General features: G+C 27.5%; 1 pseudogene; it reads right to left on the bottom strand.

The window, feature by feature from the left end:
- Positions 1–5,812: 5,812 nt before the first annotated feature.
- LOC135578514 (uncharacterized) lies at positions 5,813–7,103 on the bottom strand (annotated as a pseudogene).
- Positions 7,104–7,644: the final 541 nt, after the last annotated feature.

Raw genomic sequence — 7,644 nt, 5'->3', positions numbered from 1 at the left:
TTCTTCTTTATTTTTCCTTTTTCTTCTTTCTTTCTTCTTTCTTACTTTCTTCTTTCTTTCTTCTTTCTTTCTTCTTTCTTTCTTCTTTCTTTCTTCTTTCTTTCTTCATTCTTTCTTCTTTCTTTCTCCTTTCTTTCTTACTTCTTTCTTACTTCTTTCTTTCTTCTCTCTCTCTTTCTTATTTCTTTCTTCTTTCTTTCTTTCTTCTTTCATTCTTTTTCTCTCTTACTTCTTTCTTACTTCTTTCTTTCTTCTTTCTTCTTTCTTTCTTCTTTCTTTCTTTCTTTCTTCTTTCTTTCTTCCTTGTTTCTTTCTTTCTTCTTACTTTCTTCTTACTTCTTTCTTAATTTTTCTAACTTCTTTCTTTCTTCTTTCTTTCCTCTTTCTTTCTTCTTTCTTTCTTTCTCTCTTCTTTCTTTTTTCTTTCTTCTTCTTTCTTACTTTCTTCTTCTTTCTTCTTTCTTTCTTCTTCTTTCTTCTTTCTTTCTTCTTTTTTCTTTCTTTTTTCTTTCTTTTTTTCTTTTCTTTTTATTTTTTTTCTTTTTTTTTTTCTTTTTCTTTTTTCTTTTTTTCTTCTTTCTTTCTTCTTTCTTTCATTCTTCTTTCTTTATTCTTTTTTTCTTCTTCTTTCTCTTTCTTCTTCTTTCTTTCTTCTTTCTTTCTTCTCTTTCTTACTTTTTTCTTCTTTCTTCTTTCTAACTTCTTTCTTTCCTCTTTCTTTCTTCTTTCTTCTTCTTTCTTTCTTCTTTCTTTCTTCTTTCTTTCCTCTTTCTTTCTTCTTCTTTCTTCTTTCTTTCTTCTTTCTTCTTTCTTTCTTCTTTCTTCTTTTTTTCTTTCTTCTTTCTTTCTTCTTTCTTTCTTCTTCCTTTCCTCTTTCTTTCTTCTTTCTTTCCTCTTTCTGACTTCTTTCCATCCTCTTTCTTACTTCTTTCTTTCTTCTTTTTTTCTTCTTTCTTTCCTCTTTCTTTCTTCTTTCTTTCTTCTTTCTTTCTTCTTTCTTTCCTCTTTCTTTCTTCTTTCTTTCTTCTTTCTTTCCTCTTTCTTTCTTCTTTCTTTCTTCTTTCTTTCCTCTTTCTTTCTTCTTTCTTTCTTCTTTCTTTCCTCTTTCTTTCTTCTTTCTTTCTTTTTTCTTTCTTCTTTCTTTCCTCTTTCTTACTTCTTTCTTTCTTCTTTCTTACTTCTTTCTTTCTTCTTTTTTTCTTCTTTCCATTCTCTTTCTTTCTTCTTTCTTACTTCTTTCTTTCTTGTTTTTTACTTCTTTCCATTCTCTTTCTTACTTCTTTCTTTCTTCTTTCTTTCTTCTTTCTTTCCTCTTTCTTTCTTCTTTCTTTCTTCTTTCTTCTTTCTTTCTTTCTTCTTTCTTTCTCCTTTCTTTCTTCTTTCTTTCTTCTTTCTTACTTCTTTCTTACTTTCTTCTTTCTTTCTTCTTTCTTTCTTCATTCTTTCTTCTTTCTTTCTTCTTTCTTTCTTACTTCTTTTTTACTTCTTCTTACTTCTTTCTTACTTCTTTCTTGCTTCTTTCTTTCTTCTCTCTTTCTTTCTTATTTCTTTCTTCTTTCTTTCTTTCTTCTTTCATTCTTTTTTCTCTCTTACTTGTTTCTTACTTCTTTCTTTCTTTCTTTCTTCTTTCTTTCTTCCTTGTTTCTTTCTTTTTTCTTACTTTCTTTCTTACTTCTTTCTTAATTTTTCTAACTTCTTTCTTTCTTCTTTCTTTCTTCTTACTTTCTTCTTTATTTCTTCTTTCTTTCTTCTTTCTTACTTTCTTCTTTCTTTCTTCTTTCTTTCTTCTTTCTTTCTTTCTTCTTTCTTTCTTCTTTCTTTCTTCTTTCTTTCCTCTTTCTTTCTTCTTTCTTTCTTTCTCTCTTCTTTCTTTCTTCTTTCTTTCTTCTTTCTTTCTTTCTTCTTTCTTTCTTCTTCCTTCTTCTTTCTTTCTTCTTTCTCTCTTCTTTCTTACTTTCTTGTTTCTTTCTTCATTCTTTCTTCTTTCTTTCTTCTTTCTTACTTTCTTCTTTCTTTCTTCTTTCTTACTTCTTTCTTTCTTCTTCCTTTCTTCTTTCTTTCTTCTTCCTTCTTTCTTCTTTCTTTCATTCTTCTTTCTTTATTCTTTCTTTACTCTTTCTTTCTTCTTTCTTTCTTTTTTCTTTCTTAATTCTTTCTTTCTTTTCTTTCTTCTTTCTTTCTTCTTACTTTCCTCTTTCTTCTTTCTTTCTTCATTCTTACTTTCTTCTTTCTTTCTTCTTTCTTTCTTCTTTCTTTCTTCATTCTTTCTTCTTTCTTTCTTCATTCTTTCTTCTTTCTTTCTTCGTTCTTTCTTACTTCTTTCTTACTTCTTTCTTACTTCTTTCTTACTTCTTTCTTTCTTCTCTCTCTCTTTCTTATTTCTTTCTTCTTTCTTTCTTTCTTCTTTCATTCTTTTTTTTCTCTTACTTCTTTCTTACTTCTTTCTTCTTTCTTTCTTCTTTCTTTCTTCTTTCTTTCTTCCTTGTTTCTTTCTTGCTTCTTACTTTCTTTCTTACCTCTTTATTAATTTTTCTAAATTCCTTCTTTCTTCTTTCTTTCTTCTTTCTTTCCTCTTTTTTTCTTCTTTTCTTTCTCTCTTCTTTCTTTCTTCTTTCTTTCTTCTTTCTTACTTTATTCTTTCTTTCTTCTTTCTTTCTTCTTTCTTACTTCTTTCTTTCTTCTTTCTTACTTCTTTCTTTCTTGTTTCCTTCTTACTTCTTTCTTTCTTCTTCCTTTCTTCTTTCTTTCTTGTTTCCTTCTTACTTCTTTCTTTCTTCTTCCTTTCTTCTTTCTTTCTTCTTTCTTTCTTTCTTCTTTCTTTCTTCTTTCTTTCTTCTTTTTTTCTTCTTTCTTTCTTTCTTTCTTCTTTCTTTCTTCTTTCTTTCTTCTTTATTTCTTCTTTCTTCTTTCTTTCATTCTTCTTTCTTTCTTTCTTCTTTCTTACTTCTTTCTTTCTTCTTTCTTACTTCTTTCTTTCTTTCTTCTTTCTTTCTTCTTTCTTTCTTCTTTCTTTCTTTCTTTCTTCTTTCTTTCTTCTTTCTTTCTTCTTTCTTTCTTCTTTCTTCTTTTTTTCTTTCTTCTTTCTTTCTTCTTTCTTTCTTCTTTCTTTCCTCTTTCTTTCTTCTTTCTTTCTTCTTTCTGACTTCTTTCCATCCTCTTTCTTACTTCTTTCTTTCTTCTTTTTTTCTTCTTTCTTTCCTCTTTCTTTCTTCTTTCTTTCTTCTTTCTTTCTTCATTCTTTCCTCTTTCTTTCTTCTTTCTTTCTTCTTTCTTTCCTCTTTCTTTCTTCTTTCTTTCTTCCTTCGTTCTTCTTTCTTCTTTCCTTCTTTCTTCTTTCTTTCTTCTTTCTTCTTTCTTTCTCCTTTCTTTCCTTCTTACTTCTTTCTTACTTCTTTCTTTCTTCTTTCTTTATTTCTTCTTTCTTTCTTCTTTCTTTCTTCTTTCTTTCTTCCTTCGTTCTTCTTTCTTCTTTCCTTCTTTCTTCTTTCTTTCTTCTTTCTTCTTTCTTTCTTCTTTCTTTCCTTCTTACTTCTTTCTTACTTCTTTCTTTCTTCTTTCTTTATTTCTTCTTTCTTTCTTCTTTCTTTCTTTCTTCTTTCTTTCTTCTTTCCTTCTTCTTTCTTTCTTCTTTCTTTCTTTCTTGTTTCTTTCTTTCTTCTTTCCTTCTTCTTACTTTCTTTCTTACTTCTTTCTCAATTTTTCTAACTTCTTTCTTTCTTCTTTCTTTCTTCTTTCTTTATTCTTTCTTACTTCTTTCTTCTTTCTTCTTACTTGTTTCTTACTTTTTGTTACTTATTTTTTTCTTCATTCTTTCTTCTTTCTTTCTTCTTTCTTTCATTCATCTTTCTTCTTACTTCTTTCTTTCTTCTTTCTTTCTGCTTTCTTTCTTTCTTCATTATTTCTTCTTTCTTTCTTCTTTCTTTCTTATTTCTTTCTTCTTTTTTTCTTTCTTCTTTCTTTCTTCTTCTTTCTTCTTTCTTTCTTACTTCTTTCTTAACTCTTTCCTTGTTCCTTCTTTCTTTCTTACTTCTTTCTTTCTTCTTTCTTTCTTTCTTCCCTCTCTTCTTTCTTTCTTTATTTTTCTTTGTACTTTCTTTCTTCTTTCTTCCTTCGTTCTTCTTTCTTCTTTCCTTCTTTCTTCTTTCTTTCTGCTTTCTTCTTTCTTTCTTCTTTCTTTCCTTCATACTTCTTTCTTACTTCTTTCTTTCTTCTTTCTTTATTTCTTCTTTATTTCTTCTTTCTTTCTTTCTTCTTTCTTTCTTCTTTCTTTCTTCTTTCTTTCTTCTTTCTTTCTTTCTTCATTCTTTCTTTCTTCTTTCCTTCTTCTTACTTTCTTTCTTACTTCTTTCTTAATTTTTCTAACTTCTTTCTTTCTTCTTACTTTCTTCTTTCTTTCTTCTTTCTTTCTTTCTTTCTTTCTTTCTTCTTCTTTCATTCTTCTTTCATTCTTCTTTCTTTCTTCTTTCTTACTTCTTTCTTTCTTTCATTCTTTTTTCTCTCTTTCTTCTTTCTTTCTTCTTTCTTTCTTCTTTCTTTCTTTCTTTCTTCTTTCATTCTTTTTTTCTCTCTTTCTTCTTTCTTACTTCTTTCTTTCTTCTTTCTTTCTTCTTTCTTTCTTCTTTCTTTCTTTCTTGTTTCTTTCTTTCTTTCTTATTTATTTCTTCTTTCTTTCTTCTTTTTTTCTTTCTTCTTTCTTTCTTTCTTCTTTCTTTATTTCTTCTTTCTTACTTCTTTCTTACTTTCTTCTTTCTTTCTTCTTTCTTTCTTCATTCTTTCTTCTTTCTTTCTTCTTTCTTTCTTACTTCTTTTTTACTTCTTTCTTACTTCTTTCTTACTTCTTTCTTGCTTCTTTCTTTCTTCTCTCTTTCTTTCTTATTTCTTTCTTCTTTCTTTCTTTCTTCTTTCATTCTTTTTTCTCTCTTACTTGTTTCTTACTTCTTTCTTTCTTTCTTTCTTCTTTCTTTCTTCCTTGTTTCTTTCTTTTTTCTTACTTTCTTTCTTACTTCTTTCTTAATTTTCTAACTTCTTTCTTTCTTCTTTCTTTCTTCTTACTTTCTTCTTTATTTCTTCTTTCTTTCTTCTTTCTTACTTTCTTCTTTCTTTCTTCTTTCTTTCTTCTTTCTTTCTTTCTTCTTTCTTTCTTCTTTCTTTCTTCTTTCTTTCCTCTTTCTTTCTTCTTTCTTTCTTTCTCTCTTCTTTCTTTCTTCTTTCTTTCTTCTTTCTTAATTTCTTCTTTCATTCCTTTTTCTCTCTTACTTCTTTCTTACTTCTTTGTTTCTTCTTTCTTTCTTCTTTTTTCTTTCTTGTTTCTTTCTTTCTTTCTTCTTTCTTTCTTCTTTCTTTCTTCTTTCTTTCTTTCTTCTTTCTTTCTTCTTCCTTTCTTCTTTCTTTCTTTCTTCTTTCTTTCTTCTTCCTTTCTTCTTTCTTTCTTCTTTCTCTCTTCTTTCTTACTTTCTTGTTTCTTTCTTCATTCTTTCTTCTTTCTTTCTTCTTCCTTACTTCTTCTTTCTTTCTTCTTTCTTACTTCTTTCTTTCTTCTTCCTTTCTTCTTTCTTTCTTCTTCCTTCTTTCTTCTTTCTTTCATTCTTCTTTCTTTATTCTTTCTTTACTCTTTCTTTCTTCTTTCTTTCTTTTTTCTTTCTTAATTCTTTCTTTCTTTTCTTTCTTCTTTCTTTCTTCTTACTTTCCTCTTTCTTCTTTCTTTCTTCATTCTTACTTTCTTCTTTCTTTCTTCTTTCTTTCTTCATTCTTTCTTCTTTCTTTCTTCTTTCTTTCTTCATTCTTTCTTCTTTCTTTCTTTGTTCTTTCTTACTTCTTTCTTACTTCTTTCTTACTTCTTTCTTACTTCTTTCTTTCTTCTCTCTCTCTTTCTTATTTCTTTCTTCTTTCTTTCTTTCTTCTTTCATTCTTTTTTTTCTCTTACTTCTTTCTTACTTCTTTCTTCTTTCTTTCTTCTTTCTTTCTTCTTTCTTTCTTCCTTGTTTCTTTCTTGCTTCTTACTTTCTTTCTTACCTCTTTATTAATTTTTCTAAATTCCTTCTTTCTTCTTTCTTTCTTCTTTCTTTCCTCTTTTTTTCTTCTTTTCTTTCTCTCTTCTTTCTTTCTTCTTTCTTTCTTCTTTCTTACTTTATTCTTTCTTTCTTCTTTCTTTCTTCTTTCTTACTTCTTTCTTTCTTCTTTCTTACTTCTTTCTTTCTTGTTTCCTTCTTACTTCTTTCTTTCTTCTTCCTTTCTTCTTTCTTTCTTGTTTCCTTCTTACTTCTTTCTTTCTTCTTCCTTTCTTCTTTCTTTCTTCTTTCTTTCTTTCTTCTTTCTTTCTTCTTTCTTTCTTCTTTTTTTCTTCTTTCTTTCTTTCTTTCTTCTTTCTTTCTTCTTTCTTTCTTCTTTCTTTCTTCTTTCTTCTTTCTTTCATTCTTCTTTCTTTCTTTCTTCTTTCTTACTTCTTTCTTTCTTCTTTCTTACTTCTTTCTTTCTTTCTTCTTTCTTTCTTCTTTCTTTCTTCTTTCTTTCTTTCTTTCTTCTTTCTTTCTTCTTTCTTTCTTCTTTCTTTCTTCTTTCTTCTTTTTTTCTTTCTTCTTTCTTTCTTCTTTCTTTCTTCTTTCTTTCCTCTTTCTTTCTTCTTTCTTTCTTCTTTCTGACTTCTTTCCATCCTCTTTCTTACTTCTTTCTTTCTTCTTTTTTTCTTCTTTCTTTCCTCTTTCTTTCTTCTTTCTTTCTTCTTTGTTTCTTCATTCTTTCCTCTTTCTTTCTTCTTTCTTTCTTCTTTCTTTCCTCTTTCTTTCTTCTTTCTTTCTTCCTTCATTCTTCTTTCTTCTTTCCTTCTTTCTTCTTTCTTTCGTCTTTCTTCTTTCTTTCTCCTTTCTTTCCTTCTTACTTCTTTCTTACTTCTTTCTTTCTTCTTTCTTTATTTCTTCTTTCTTTCTTCTTTCTTTCTTCTTTCTTTCTTCCTTCGTTCTTCTTTCTTCTTTCCTTCTTTCTTCTTTCTTTCTTCTTTCTTCTTTCTTTCTTCTTTCTTTCCTTCTTAATTCTTTCTTACTTCTTTCTTTCTTCTTTCTTTATTTCTTCTTTCTTTCTTCTTTCTTTCTTTCTTCTTTCTTTCTTCTTTCCTTCTTCTTTCTTTGTTCTTTCTTTCTTTCTGTTTCTTTCTTTCTTCTTTCCTTCTTCTTACTTTCTTTCTTACTTCTTTCTCAATTTTTCTAACTTCTTTCTTTCTTCTTTCTTTCTTCTTTCTTTATTCTTTCTTACTTCTTTCTTCTTTCTTCTTACTTGTTTCTTACTTTTTGTTACTTATTTTTTTCTTCATTCTTTCTTCTTTCTTTCTTCTTTCTTTCATTCATCTTTCTTTCTTACTTCTTTCTTTCTTCTTTCTTTCTGCTTTCTTTCTTTCTTCATTATTTCTTCTTTCTTTCTTCTTTCTTTCTTATTTCTTTCTTCTTTTTTCTTTCTTCTTTCTTTCTTCTTTCTTTCTTCTTTCTTTCTTAATTCTTTCTTAACTCTTTCCTTGTTTCTTCTTTCTTTCTTACTTCTTTCTTTCTTCTTTCTTTCTTTCTTCCCTCTCTTCTTTCTTTCTTTATTTTTCTTTGTACTTTCTTTCTTCTTTCTTCCTTCGTTCTTCTTTCTTCTTTCCTTCTTTCTTCTTTCTTT

This window comes from Columba livia, chromosome 2, assembly GCF_036013475.1.
Source record: "Columba livia isolate bColLiv1 breed racing homer chromosome 2, bColLiv1.pat.W.v2, whole genome shotgun sequence".
NCBI classification, from domain to species: domain Eukaryota; kingdom Metazoa; phylum Chordata; class Aves; order Columbiformes; family Columbidae; genus Columba; species Columba livia.
Note: the sequence above shows the minus strand (reverse complement) of the source record. Positions and strands in the feature narration are given on the sequence as shown.